The sequence below is a fragment of the Apis laboriosa genome, unplaced genomic scaffold (genome assembly GCF_014066325.1).
Source record: "Apis laboriosa isolate Shangri-la unplaced genomic scaffold, ASM1406632v1 scaffold40_cov151, whole genome shotgun sequence".
Lineage (NCBI taxonomy): Eukaryota > Metazoa > Arthropoda > Insecta > Hymenoptera > Apidae > Apis > Apis laboriosa.
In genome coordinates this window covers 3,427,330-3,443,174 of record NW_025223180.1, presented here as the reverse complement: position 1 = coordinate 3,443,174, position 15,845 = coordinate 3,427,330, and the positions used below count along the sequence as shown (strand labels likewise).

The 15,845-nt window shown below is 37.5% G+C and overlaps 1 protein-coding gene across 2 annotated transcripts in view; it reads right to left on the bottom strand.

Moving 5' to 3' along the window:
* LOC122715812 (hemicentin-1) overlaps positions 1-15,845 on the bottom strand; it is an 88,341-nt gene that overhangs the window by 52,586 nt on the left and 19,910 nt on the right. The gene's annotated exons all lie outside the window — the stretch shown is intronic.

The window sequence follows — 15,845 nt, the reverse complement described above, 5'->3', positions numbered from 1 at the left end:
TTTTTTTTTTTTTTTTCGATCGCATGGATTCGAAACAGGAAGTTTTACCATTTTACCTATTTCCACCGTAACGTTGCCGAGGCACGCGTATAAATTTTCCCGTTTATCAATTAAACGCCTAACGATATCGAATTTGTACGTTATCGAATAGCACTTTGGTTGCTACGAGTAACGACAGGCAAATTTTCCCTCGCCTCGAATCGAAGGTGCTTGTTAACCCTCGTTTTCGCAACTTGATGTATCGCAATTGATACAACGTGACAAAACATCGATAAAACTATAAATAAATGGAAAGATAAATAATTAATTTTGCTGATTATTTTATTGAGAATAGAGAAATGAATGAGAGTAATCTCATTTTTCGAAGATGTCTCTCTTTTTCTTATTCAAATCTATATACGTTTAACTTGTTAAATTGTACAGTGAATAATTGTATAAGAATTATGTAATAATTATAGAAAGCAACGAGTCAAAGTTTCAATTATTCCCATTTTTCGAAGATGTCTCTCTTTTTCTTATTCAAACCTTATATACGTTTAACTTGTTAAATTGTACAGTGAATAATTGTATAAGAATTGTGTGACAATTATAGAAAGCAACGAGTCAAAGTTTCGATTATTCCCATTTTTCGAAGATGTCTCTTTTTTTCTTATTCAAACCTATATACTGCCATTTGAAGATATTATTGTACAATGAATGTATAAGAAATGTGATTGAACTGTGACAAAAAAGCAACGAGTCTTTAAATAATTTTTCGCATGTTTCGTTTTAATGCAAATGTCAAAAATTAATTTTTACTAAAAATTGACATTATTGTCACGGAGAATTCACTTATATCACGTAGCGCATAACGCGGGATAAAATTCGATCCTTTCAAGATTTACTCGATACGTTACAAAGTTTTATCGTTTGGAACCGCTTAAACATGCGAACACGTCCACCATCCAGTCTCAGAATTAACCTTTTCGAGTTGTGCAACTTCCCACTGAATATTGACACTGAACTTCAAGTTCTCAAATTACTCGATTCTCCTACATTCCAACTTCCAATCACCGAATGTCTAACTGCCTCCGAGCTTTTACCGATCAACCCCTTCCCCCCCCCCCCCCCACCGCACAATGGAATCCCCCGCGCTCTTTACTTTCCCGCTCCTAACGACTATCTTCCAGGAGGCAGACCAGCGTGCTCGAATTGTTTTCTCCCCCTATTCTTGTCATTCTTGTTGGATTGATCGATTGATGGTTGAAACCGACTTTCGCGATTAAACATCTCAGGACTCAACAGTTTGCGAGGAGGAGGAGGAGGAGGAGGAGGATGCGTCTCGTCGTATCATATCCAGAGGTAATTCCTACTTTCTTTTTTTTTCTTCCTTTATTACTCAAACTTTCGAAGAGCTTTTCAAAAAAATGTTCAGATCTTCGTCAATTAACACGATCGTACGAATTTTTATTCGATAAAAGTATAAAATTTAAAGGAGAAAAATTCGCTTTTAATTCACATTCAGAGCGTTAATTAATTAAAGGAGAGTATTGATCTCGTAAAATCTAGTCGTTTGGATGATGAAGCAATAAGCAATAATAAAATTTATTTAAAAAACAGGACTTTACTATTGCTGTAATTTAATGTATATCACGTAAAATATGTAACAAAAATTATATCAACACGATGAATTTATATCATAATATATAATCGATACTCGATTTTATCAGGAAAATGCAAGACCGATAAATCTCTCCAAATTTCCGTCCAATCATTTTCCTATTACATTACCATTCCACCCAAATCTTTGCAAAGATTTATTCGCAAAGATTATCGATAATAAAAATTCTCCCTCCGATTCGAACACGTTCGGCGTGGCACGGCTACGCGTCACGCGACTCTTTGAGCGGAGGTGAGGATCGATCAAACACCCCTGGTGATCGCGACAGGACCTGCACCGGCCGCGAGCACCACACCTGCGTTTGCCACGTAGACAATATTTCCTTTGTGCTCGAGCGCAAACCCACACCACACCCCCGAAGTCACACCACGTAGGACCCACCGCGTAGCGCTGGAGTACGAGGGAGTATTGTCGCGGTGCCAAGCGCAGGTGTGCGAGTTTTTCGAGGCTCGGCTATTCCCCTGCGCGCCCTGTGCAAAAGGCGAGAGTTATCGCATCGAGAGACTACGCCGCTGTATTTCCAAGTCGCATCGCTCGTCTCTGCGATCCCGTTCGATCCCGTTTAGATCTGCGGTGGACGAGAGAGAGAGAGAGAGAGAGAGAGAGAGAGAGAGAGAGAGAGAGAGAGAGAGAGAAGAAAAAAGACAGGTCGATCGATCGTGAACGTACATATTACGCGCATAGGATTGTAAAGTTTCACGTGGAAAAAACGTGAGGGGAGGGGAGGGGAGGGAGAGGGGCCGATATCTGGCACGCGGACAGGTTGCGTTTTTCACAACCACCACCATCACGGCTCCATTGAAAGAGCAGACTTTTCGCGATTATACGAAGACACAAAGGAGTTTGCTTTACAGTTTGATATGCTCTGCCCGTTGGATAAATCCGAGTATTTTCGCAGCTAGAGTTTCGTCGTTCTCTCTCTCTCTCTCTCTCTCTCTTTCTCTCTCTATGCCTCTCTCGTATCCATCTCTATCACGGCTTCCTTCTCGACCGGTTCTGTGTGTTCTGGTCTGTTTACAGACACCGTGACCGATGTTTCTCGTGAAAATCCCTGGGCAAGTTTCGCCCGCAATTGCCTCGATGGTCCCCGGATTTCCAATCCTTCCACAGTTGGCAGGCTAATGAATTAGTTAAACCGGCTTGCATACGGGATATTTCGCGTTGTTGTATCCCCCTTTCCGTTTCCTTATAAATTGATTTGTCTATAAATTGTGAATACGGCGGGGATACGGCCGTTGTAAGAAAACCTGGTCTTCTTTACGTGGGATAAAGCGTTTGAATTCGTCGTTTCGAACGCTTGCTTCCTCCTTCCTTGCATTTGTCCACGGATATAGGGATATCTCAGGGTGTGTGATTTTATCCCGTGAGACGATGACTTTGATGGGTGTTTGATTTTGAGAACGACGTTGAAGAAGAAAACACACGTTGCTTAAATAATGAAATTTGATTTTGAAAAATTATTGGATCGGATTGGTTGAATATATAGAGGAATATGGTTGCATAGATAGATTTCGAAATCTGTACGTATGATAATTCATCTTGATCTTTGTTTGATTCGTTTATTTTTATTATTATTATTTTTTTTTTGATCGTAATCGAATTTCACAAGTAGAAGATAATAAATTTTTCCACGAGAGAAGAATTCTAAATTCCACGCAATAAAACGAACGTCGAGATTTTACAAGTAAATTACGAGTCATCCGATTATCCCATTTCGGTAAAATTCTAAAATTTATAACTTGTGACTTATCGATCCGATAATATCAAGGGATGGATAAATTATTGCGCAAAAATGGAACGAATTGCGCGTTCCAAAAAATCCCTCTACATTATTTATTACGTTCGTATTTCCTTTACAAAACAGAAGGAAACGAATTCGACATTCATTTTATTTACAGTTATATCCCATTCCTTGGTAGATGATTCTCCGTCAAAAATTACCGCGATAATCGTAGACGAATTCCAATTTTATACGACGTATAGATCATCTATATATACTTGAAATGCATGCAAATAATAACTAAAAATCGTCGCTGGAAACCGTTATAAAAGGCGTTGAATAAATTCAATTACGCAAATTGATCCGTCGAATTGTAGTCACTTGAAAAAGGGGAGAAGGGGGGGGGGGCTACAATACCCCCTTTATTCCCTTTTCCATTTATTATTGCGATCTTCGTCGATCGATCGTACCCACCAATAATGACCTCTCTCCCCGTCCGTGTATTTAATTTAATGATATACACGCGGATATGAATAAGAATGTAAGAATATGGAGCGGAGTAACTGCGCGCAAAGTGGTTGAAAATCGTGGAGAAATCTAGGAAGGGAGCAGAGAGAGGGAGAGGGAGAGGGAGAGGAAGGGAGGGAGGGAGAGAGGAAGGGAAGAAAAAAGGGAGGGGAGAAAAAAAAAAAAGAGGGAAGAGGCAAACACTTGCGTGCGCCTGTGGTATTGATTTCACGCAACGGGCCACGCGAACTCTGCGCCTGTTTCAGGTCAACGATACAAAAGTGGTGTTTTAAGTGGACGGTTGGAAGGAAAGCTCGAAGGAGTATAATATCGATATTATTATCGGAGGCATTGTATTATTTGCGTTTATTTCGTTTCTCCAATTGTTTCGCAGAGTATTTTTTTTTTTTTTTTAAGGGAAAAAAATTCTTTTATTTATCGACTATTGTCGTTCGGTTTAAATAATATACCATATGTATCAAAATTTGATTTGTAAATTAAATAATTTATTTGGAGTATTTTTTTTTTCTTTTCCTTTTTTTTTTTTTTTTTGTGGAATGTACAGAAGAAACGATTGGAACGTTGATCTGGGTCGAGGATCAATGTTACGTTTTTCTTTTCGTCAATTTATATCGTTGAATCTTGTTTTTTAATATTTTTATCGGGGGGGGGGGAGGAGGAAAGGTGATTACAAATATTTACCCGGCACTTTTTTTCGCTTCCTTCTCGGTGTAATTTTATTTAAAGTTTGGAAGAAAGTCGAGGTAAATATTCAAGTTTTTACCTCGTATTGATAAATCTTTTTCAAGTTAAGGTTAGGTTCTTTTGTTCGAGCGAGTGTATCTATTACTTTACAATATATTTTTCCGTAACTTGGTATAAATAGTGTACAAGTTGAAAATTCCGTTAAGAATTTTTCTTTCTAAATTGTATTCCCAGTAATTTCGCTATTATTATTAATTCATTGTTCCAATATAACAAGTTGGTTATACTTTTGACACATTTTTTATATCATTAACGTGAAAATACTTTTTATTCTCCTTTCCTATTATTTGGATAATATTATTGTTCCTGCGGTAAATGAATTTTTATGCTTTTCGTTGAAATCATCATACGTCGTATAAATATCCCACCTTTATCCGGACAAAACGTGATAAAATGGAAGCAAAACGAGGGGAGGGAGGGGGGGACATTCCATTACATTAAGATAAATTCTCTTTATAAACATTTAAAACTGTTTCCCCCTTTTATTAATTAATATTATCTCACCGAGCGTAGAGAATTCCGACTAAAAAAACACGTTAATTATTTCATTCTTTAAAAATTATACACGTATAATAACATTTCCTTCGTTCGAATATTTTTCTTTCTTTTTTTTTTTTTTATTAATAAAGCTTAAAATTTCATAATAAATATATCACACGCTGTGTGAATATTAAGAAATATAATTAACCGATCCCCGAATAACTAAAAAAACAAAACAAAAGAAGAAGAAGAAGAAGAAAAAAGAGAAAGAAACAAAAAAAACGGGATAATAATGACAACACGAGCACGTCGAATCAGCGTTTGACAAGAACGGATAGTCATAAAATCGCGCGCGGTGGTTCAAATCCAAAATGGCCGCCGGCCTGTATAGAAGAGTATAATCCCCTAGCTTTTAGCGCTAATTAAGAAATTCTTTGAACGAGGGCATCTTTCGAATAAAATTTCATCCACGTTGTATGATACTTCGAATCGTTTGGAATAAATTCAACCACGTTTATTAAGACCAAGGGGATTTTTCTTGTTTGCCGCCTCCATTCCAAGTTCGCTGGGAACACCGGTCCGTTTGTGTGCACGCGCGCGTATGTATGCGCGCGAATGTGTACGTTATACACGCGAATCCAAGCTTGAAACGTTGAAAGTATGCGGCGCAATGGTAGCCGAAGAGATGTACGGGCGTCAGGGGTTGAACTATTGCAAAGTAGCTGCTTTGTACTCTCAGGTGTTCGAAGCACGTTGTTGAAAAGGAATACCAATATGGCCATCGTCTGAACGAGGAGCACCGGGAATACTGGGCTAAGGCCTTTGAGGGGGTATGAGCTGAAATGTGTTTATGCTGTGTACCGAGGGGGAGGGGAGGTCAAAGAGTTTGATCGTTTCCTCTGAATCACACCGGGGACGACTTCGTTTTTTCTCTCTTTCTCTCTGTTTTATACACGTTTGTCGTCGCTACGTTATCTTCTTTTTTTTTTTCATCGACTACGACAGAGAGAGAGAGAGAGAGAGAGAGGCAGATACAAATTTTCGGATAAAAATCTTTGAACCCGTATTGTTTCGCGTATATTTTTAGATTCGCTATTTCCTCGGGCGCTCGTCTTTTGTATACAAAAAAACAAGGATGTCCCAGGACGGATGACACAGCAAGTTATTCTCCGCAACGGGGAAACGAGAAAGCTTCGAGGGCTTTCAGAATGGTCATTCAGTTGTGTTACCATGGGACATGGAAATGGAAAGCGACAGACGCTTGAGGGTGCTATAAATTAGACTGATGTTGTTGGAGGAAGGAGGGTAGATTGGCGAGGATCAACTGTTTTGCGAGTGTGATGTAGAGGATTGAAATTTATTTTTTTCCTCCTTGCGTTGCCAAAGAATAATCCACGTATTTAAAAATAAGAAATAGAGAATTTTCTAATTTTCCATATTAAATGTATTAAATTTACGAGAAATATTAAATTTACGCGGATTATAAATTTTTCGTTTCAGAGCAAATCGTCGAGTTCTCGACGTAGTCGAATCGTTGATAACTCGTTCATCGATAGTCATATTGTACGCGCTCGATTGGAAATTAAGTGTGCACGTCTAATCGACGAATCTTCGAACTTCGTTTTCCAGGAAAGTTAAAGTTTTGAAATAAAAAATAAAAAAATAAAATTGTATTCTTTTCCTTTCTTTCAACTTGATTTCGTTTATGTAGAACCATCGCCTGCACAATTTTTACCTTCACCTTAATGTTTTAAAAAATCGAGATATAATTACGCGTCCTCTACATTGTCTCGTCTTTATAATTTACTTTTTATTACAAAGGTATAACAAAGAAGAGAGAGAGAGAGAGAGAGAGAGAGCGTAATCGCGAGACGGTTCCAAGAAAAATCTCATTCCAGATTAAACGCAAATAATTCGAAATAACTCGAGAGACCAAGAAAACTTGTCTTTATATTCTTTCACGTTTCGCGTAACTCTGGATACATTTTTTAACACTCGATTTTAACAAGATTCCGCTCTCAACTTCCATTTACACGAACGACACTTTTACGATTAATCGACTGTCTATTTTTATATACAACAAATATAACCAGAAATATCTTTGACAACAATAATTTTTTCATTTCGAATAAACGACATCGTGAAAATCTTCGAGAGATTCCTAAAAAAAAAAAATATCCCAAAAAATATCTTCGTTACATTCGTTCGAGAAGATACTTTCATTGCATTCGAAAAATACAATTGATGAAACTTTCACACGAATTTTTCTACTAGTCTCGGGTATCGTGAATTCCACGATTCGTGATGGGAGTACAAAAGTTTCAAAAAAAAGCTACGATTACCTTTCACGATTATTTCAACGAAGCGAAGTCTTAATCGAAAGAAAGAATTCGGAAGGGATCGATATTCTCGAGTCTCGTGACAAAATGAATCGCCGTTGAGGTCGAATCTCGAGGCTAGCTCGCGCAGCGATATACCCTCTATCGATACTCTCATCTACGTGTACACGGTTAAAGAGAAGGGTTAGAGTGGCGCAGTTCAGTTGAGAGGACTGCAGCTATCATCCTTTCGAAACGACGACGACGACGACACGACTACGGCCATTAGACTAATTACGGATAAACAGCTGCGCCGTGTATTGTCCCGCTATATAACTTGATCGAAGCTTCGAGTATCCATCCACGGATTCGAGAAATATATTAAATTGGTGATTCAAGCTTCGTTATAATAATAAACGAGGAGTGTTTCGATCGTGCCGAATTTCATAAATTTTAATTATACCCTATCGTAACTCGAGTATGTATGTATTATCAGAGTATGTATTATTATTCGAAGGAATTCGATTCTGGCCGAGCAAAATATCCCCTCCAGTTAATTATGGACGCAATTTTATAACGCAATGAAACGCGATTTTTCAAACGTTTTTGCGTTAGATTGATTTCCATGGAGAAATGGGTGAGAAAGGAAAGGTATTTAATTTATATCCAAAAACGAGAGAGAGAGAGAGAGAATGAGGGAGAGGGGGATTAAATTTAAACGGAGCACGATAAGAGACTATTAGATTAGCCACGTATGTACGAGTAAACAGGCATTGTTCCATCACGTGTTCTGGCGTCAACCGGAGGTGCTTATTGTTGGCGACACGTTCTCCACAACAGGCGTGGAATTACAGAAATTATTAAAAGAGCGATATACGGTTCGCTCGTGTGTAAAGAAAAAAGAGAAGAAAAGAAATTCAATTCAGAGGTTGTTTAAAGGAAAATGTACGATAGATTTAAAAAAAAAAAAAAAAAAAAAAAGGAGGGGGAAAAGTGTGCTTTTAAAGACGCGGGTTAAATGGGGAAGAAAAGGGTTGTATCGATTTCTATAACGGTATAAGAGCCTTTAAAATTATGCGGAATGTTTCAGAGGCGTATGGATCGGTTCAGTTAACTCGATCACAAAGGGAGATAAAGGGAACGTTTTTCTGTTTTTAATAAATACGCACGTGTATATCTGATTTCTCTTTCGCGTTTTTCTCTGGCAAAGCTTTTAAAACACGAGCAAATGTGAATTTTTCCAGAACGAACGAGAAGAGAGGGAGAGAAAAAGAAAAAAAAAAGAAAGAAAGAAAAAAATTATCGTCCATTTCCATTACCGTAAAATTCTTCAAACAAGAGAAATTATATCATACTGATGTTTTCGACTATGCTACTACCATTTTAAATTCGAGCTCGCCTTAGAACCTTTGCTCGAAACTTGATGGGAAAAGAATCGACGTCTGCTCGCTTATTTTTAAATCTTCATCCTTAATAATTGCATAATTTCCTCTCCTAATTTTTCCTCGATCGATCGTCAATCCTTGAACGATTCACGTATTTCGATGTTTCAAAAAATTTTGTTTCCATCGATGGTTCAGTTCCTCGAGTGGATGGAAATCGATAATATTGGCACGAAAAAAAAAAAAAAAGAAAAGAAAATAAAAAACACTCGTTCGCTATTCGATCGATATTTTTTAATCCAATAAACATTATTATCGCGCCCCCTTTAACGGCTACGAAGAGAATTGAATTTTCTCGGATATATTGCCGATACATCGATATTTTCGGCTCGCCCTTCTCTGTGAATGTCAGGAAACATCGAATGGCGCGCGAAGCCCAAAGCGATATTCATCCAAGTGAAAATCGGTTGAAAGGTTGAATGACGGTTGTGCGTAGCTCGCTTCGATTCGCACGGTGATTAATAGTCGTAAACGGGCGTAACGTGTACGCGCGAGCAATGGGTCGCAAAACGCGGAACCAGCATGAAACACTCTTGTTCCACCAACGGTTTCTCCCCCCCTCCCAAAGTAAAATATCACTTGAAACGTTTACCTCCGCTTTCCAACGATTCGTCTTTCGTTCGATTGTTCCAACCAATTTCCCGAATTTCTTCTTCGCCCTTTGTTCCCGAAGTTTTTTTCGAAATCGAACAAGTTTTTTGTAAGATTCGCAATTTGTGATGCGATACGATGGGATTATGGAGGGCTCACTGCGAAACGGAGTGAACGATTTGTTTATCGCAATCGAAGCGATGAATAAGCGTAATATATATTTATTGTTCTCGAGAAAAATATAAAGGTCGATAAAATATTTGATTTTGTTAAAAAAAAAACATATTTTCGTATTCTCGATAATCGTAAAAGATACGTGAAATATCTCCAATATTAATTATTCAATATCAATCTTAATCCTTTATAATTAAAATTTGAAAAGTTATAATCAATTTTTAATATAATTCTCTTATAATACATACGTGTAATTATCAACATATAGGCAAACGATTACGCAATAATAATCTAAAATTTCCAACTATCCACTAACTTCTCGTTATGAAAGTCTAACCCGTATTTTCTACCACGTCGTCCAAAGTTAACGATCGCCGCCCATCCCCCATTCGAATTTCTTCGAACGAAAAAGGAGAGGCAAAAGGAGAAGAAAGAAAAAAAGGGGGGAGGAGGAAGAGAAGGATCCCGAATGTTTTATGCTCAGGGCTCAATATTGAGACGTACGATAAGTGGAGAGTAAAATTATAGGGAGACGGTGATGGTGATGTAACGTCGGTGATTTATTTCCGTCAACCGACCGATTTCAGCTACATGCCTTCCGGTGGGCTAGGATTAATAGCGGGAGATTAGAAACTCAATTATACGTGACGTCCCGAGTTTCGTGTACACGAGCCGTGTAATAATATTTCAACCAGAACACACCGATGGATAGATTTTTCCTAGGGAGAAACACCTTCTCACGCTGACTGATTTCCCGGATAAATTTCGATCGTTGCGCATCATCCTTTTCGATGATGATCGAGGCCGGTCAAAATAGAATTTTATCACGTATATATATATATATATGTATACTTGGATCGATGTTTGGTAATAGATGGGAATAGAGCGTGTTTCTTTATTCGAAAAACGGAGATCAAGAAAGGTAATTATACGAAATGTTATAATTGGATTGAGAAAAAGTGTTGAATTGAAAATTTCAATTTCGAATAGGTGAGACAGATATGAACAGAAACGAGGCGGATTTAATGTTCGTCATAAATGAATGAATGAAAAGAGTTATCCTTTGATCGAACGAGTGACGAGTTTCTTTATGGAATTTTATCATCGCGATTTCAGGAAACCATGGATTTACGATTCAACGAAAGAATAGTGTACACGGTGGTTTTGAATTTAAAAAAAAAGCTGGGGAAGAAAAACTCGTCCTTTGGTCGAAAAAAAAAAAGTAGCGTTTCTTTCCTTTACTTTATCGCGCGTGCGGTAACGGGTCCATAGATTTTAAGAGGGAGAAATACTGGTTGCCCTATTCCACTTAATTTACAAAGCTATTGGACGGGGAGGGAGAGAGAACTTTTCCGTTCGAGTCAAATGAATCGCACTTACTTCGAAATTTTTTATAATTATGCGAAGAGCTTTAAGTTTCGGAACCAATAATAAATTCTGATAAAATATCGAAAATAGATAAAAATTTATTACGCGATCCCGAAAACAAATAGAGAGTTTCAAGTCCCCCGTCAACAACAAATGGAGCTTAAATATATAAAGGAGAATAAACTCTCATTTTATCAACGAATAATAACTTTATTATTTCTCCCTCGACATCTCATCATGAGAGAGAAAGAGAGAGATACAAATCCATTTGCGATCCAATAATCCTACCATACCTTATATATAAATAAACACCAAAAGTAGCTATAATTTTGTTCGATTATTAGCCCGTTTGAAACGCTGATCGATAATACCTTTAGAAACTACGTTTTTACGACATACGTATAACAACGTGGGTATAGGGAATGAAATGGATGAAACGAAGGGAGCGGAAACGGTTAACGGAAACACGGCAAGTCGCCAGTTTGTTTCGAGAGAGAGAGAGAGAGAAAGAGAGGTGTAGGGGGCGTTGGTTTGTCGGTCGGTTGGCGACAGAGCATCGTACGATTCCGTTTAAAATGCCGGCAGTATTTAATTGATGGGCGGGGTAGTAATCGACGATACACCGATTGCTCGTCGAAAGGGGGTTTAATATTAATTACTGGAGTTTGTTTCATGGCGTTACGAGAACGCCGCGCGCGGAATCGAATTAAATCTGTACTTCCGCGTGTGTGCATGTGTGTGTGTGTGTGATATATATATATATATGTATGCGTGTATACATCGGACACTTTTCGTTTTTTGTTCTCTTCAACCTGTCGTCGATCGCCGCCGCCCAGAATGTTATTTAATTACGAGAACAATTATGCGTACGTTTAAGCGAGAAGCGTGCTGCTTGTGTCCAACGAATATTTGACTTTTGAAAGTTTTTTTTAATAATTGCTAAAAAAGAAGACTCGGTTGATCATTGACTCTATTTTCTTATATGCTTCTTATTTTTCTTTTTTCTTTTCTAAATAAATCGGTGGAAAAGAAAGAAAGAAATATTACGATGGATTTTGGATATTCTTCGTATTTTTTCGAAAATATTATAATGATTTTTCTTTTCCAATTTTTTAAAAAAATTAATCGATAACCCGAGAGAGACACCGAGGTAACACACCGGGGCTGGAGCTTTCGATTAAATTGTGTCACGGCTTTTTCCTCTTTTTTTTTTTTTTTTTTCCATTTTAAAGAATTCCGTTAAATTGAAAGATCGATTCGGATACGTCGTTCATTATTCAGCTATCTCTGTACAGCTTTTTCCTTTTTTCCTTCCCTTCCTTCTCTCTCTCTCTCTCTCTGTCTTCCTCTTTTGTAAAAAAAAAAAAAAAAAAAAAGAAGAAAGAAAAAAAAGGAAGAGAAAAGTTGGCGAACCGCGAATCGAATAAAATCCGTGTCGAGAAGTATGATGCGTGCGTGTGCCCACTTGGCACGGGGACATTGTTTCGAACACGTCGCGCGTGTATTATCTTTGGCACACGATGTCCCGCGCGCCACCGTTTCAAAGAATAGAACGTTTGTACTCATTCATTAAACAGACGTAGAATGGATGTCCGCCGAATGGACAGCGGACACGCGATCGACTATAGAACATCCGACATTGATACTCTTTTTTCAAATGGGTGGAAAAGAGGGAAGGCCTGGACAATCCCGCGCGTTCCTTTTTATTACAATCACGCGCGTGGGGGATCGCGGTTATTTAACATTAAAAATTATCGATTTATAATAATTATCGATAATAAGAAAGCTATTGGATCGAAAGGAACGTCTTTCCTCTTTATTATTTTTCGAGTGACAGTGAATTAATTATTTATAAATAAAATATATTAGTATATTAGTATAATTAATTATACAAAAGTTAGCGAATGAAAACATCTTAATCTTGGTTTAATTGTGAATAGGGAATTTATTTGGAATCAGAATTATAGATTTAAAAATGGAAGAGTATCAGCGTAAAATAATATTTATCTTTTTAAAATCAAAAAAAAAATCAAAGTTGTTAAGCATCGTGTGAAAAAAAAAGAACACATCGATAATTTGGAACGAACGTGATTATATATATATATATATGTTTCAGAAACATCGGATACATGAAGAGAAAGAAACGGAGAAACAGAGCGAAGGAGTGTGTGTGTGTGTGTATGTGTGTGTATCCAAGCTTAAATGATTGTGAAGGATGTGCGCGCGAGTTAGTCGAGAGTTAGTCGAGTTAGTTGGTGGAATAGTGGGTTGTGGGGAGGGTGAGAGAGAAGAGGGGTTTCGAAAGAATTGAGAGTAATAGTTTTGAACGGGCGTCGTTCTGCGGTTAAATTGTTATTGTTATTTTATTGTTAAATATAGTTTTCATTCTGTAATTTGAGATTTCACGTGTTAACTCTCGTTAAACCTCAGGAATTTCGTTTCTATCCAACCCCTAGTTCGTTTCGCTCTGTCTAAAATCTCGCTTCAAAATCGTATAATATAATTTCTATCCTTAAATATATCACGATACTTTCCTCTTAATTTCGCAATTGATTAAGAACCTTCCGTCAAATTATCGTGGATATTACCATGGAAAACTCGAAGGGAAGATATTTGATTTTTAAAGAAAAATTTGACGTATTAAAAATTTGTAAAAAAAAAAAAAAAGACGGGATTATTTTAAATCGAAAATTTAATTAACATAGTTTCCTAAAAATTATATAATTATATAATTATATATATAATTAACGTATATAATACATATTATATATATGTATATTTATATATGTATACAAAATTATATACGATATTCCGTACTTTCGTTAGAATTTACGGATTTACAATCAAAACACGAATCACTTTTATTTATATTATATCACGGGATTCAAGTGTTTGCAAACATTACGTTTACGTTTCTGCTCGCGAGCTAGATACGATTCATTCCGCGTGCCGCCTTGTACACGAACGGATCGAATCGATGGATATTAATCGTCTTCCATATCTCGCTCCCTTCGCTCCCCCTTCCTTCGTGTCCCCTTTTCGTGGTATGCCACCTCCTTATCAGATTTCGCGTAGCCCATCGAGAACTTTACGCGGTTTTGTGAATAAAAATTTCTATTTTTCATCCCTCGTTCCATTACCTTATAATTATCCCTCCTTATCCTCCTCCCCCTCCTTAATACAACGCGGTGAGATACACAATAAATCTTCCTCGAAAAAAGAAAAAAAAGACAGAGTGGAAATAATTTTTAATAATCAACGACAAACTTCTTCCACTCGATGGAGGAATGGAAAATTACGTGTGTGAAATCTACTTTTAAGAGAATTTCAATTCTTCGTTTAGAAGAGGAAGAAGAGGAATTTCAATCTCGGATAGAAATTTTTTCGAAATTCTCGATCAATACTCGAAATTAGCCACGCGTCATAACAAGATTCGTTTCATCCCTCCCTGTTTCGGGAGGGAGAAGGGGATGTTTCCCTCCCCCCGTAATAGACGAGTAATTAACGAAATTCGAGTCGAAAAGAGTGACGCGCTTTCGAAAAAAAAAAAAAAAACGACTCGAAGCGACAGGGAATGGAGGATTAATCGAGTCCGTGAAAAGGGAGGGAGGGGATATGAGGGGAGGAGAGACGGAGGGATAAGCAGAGGGGTGAAAAGCAGAACTCGTGAATCAAGAGAGGAGAAGCAGCTTTCTGAAAAGCTGGCGGTGGTCGATCCACTTTCATCCACTTTCTCATCCAATGGCGTCGAGTGCATCAATATATTCGGGAAGGACGTGATTTACGACGAGCATTGTTCGCGGGGACGTTTATCTGACTCCGTAAATCGTTTCGTTGCGAGGAATCGGGTATCGTTGATTGAAGTTTACCGTCGAAAACAAGAAATTCCCTAGGCTGTTCCTCGCCATCTTTGACTGGAGGGAAGGGTGAGGGAAGAAAGAGGGGAGGAAACTTGGGTCATATTTCGCCCGTTCGAGAAAAGAACGTCAACCGCAGAGGATGTGCTTCTACATCTTATTACACGAATTGAACGAAGTAAGTTGTGTGTTGTCGAAACTAACGATAATTTTGTTTTATATATTGAAACGGTATGTGGATTGTATGGAACAATTTTCTTGTCAACAAACCAAGAGATTTGAGAAATTTCAAATCTAACTTCTTAACGTAAGAAATATTAAACTAGATTAAAATATTTTCAATCGAAATTCTGATTTTTAAACTTTACATTCCATGAATTTCTTTTTTCGTACGAAAATTTTCGCGAATTTCGCAAGGAACGATGGAATATGATAGAATCGGATGTGATGTAAGCACATATATAGTTTGTGGGGGGGAAAAAAAAAGAAAAAAAAGAAAAAAAATGGTTCGTGGGAGGTGGAAACATAGAACGTGAGGATAAGGGAAATTGATAGACGAGCAATGGAATATTATTAAAACCGGGAAAGAGAAAAGGAAGAACTAATGAATGCTCTTATTAAAGAAATAACCGACCTTAATCAAGGTAAGGGAAAAAATAAGGGTGGAGAAGCGAAATTCTCGGTGAATAAACGCGATCGTATATAAACCCATGATTTTTTATGCATTAATGATTACGAGAACGAATATCGAGTTACTCTTTCCTCCCTGTGTAATACAATGGAAATTTATGGACACCGTGTACTCGTGTTAGCTCGATGTCCGATCATAGCGCGACTCATTCTACTAATCTTCGCTTCGCTCTCGCATTAATCCAGTTGAAAAAGTAACTACTTAAAAATGATAAAGTTACTTTAAATAATTAATTGTTAAAATGCTCGAACATTAACATTTATTCGTATTTA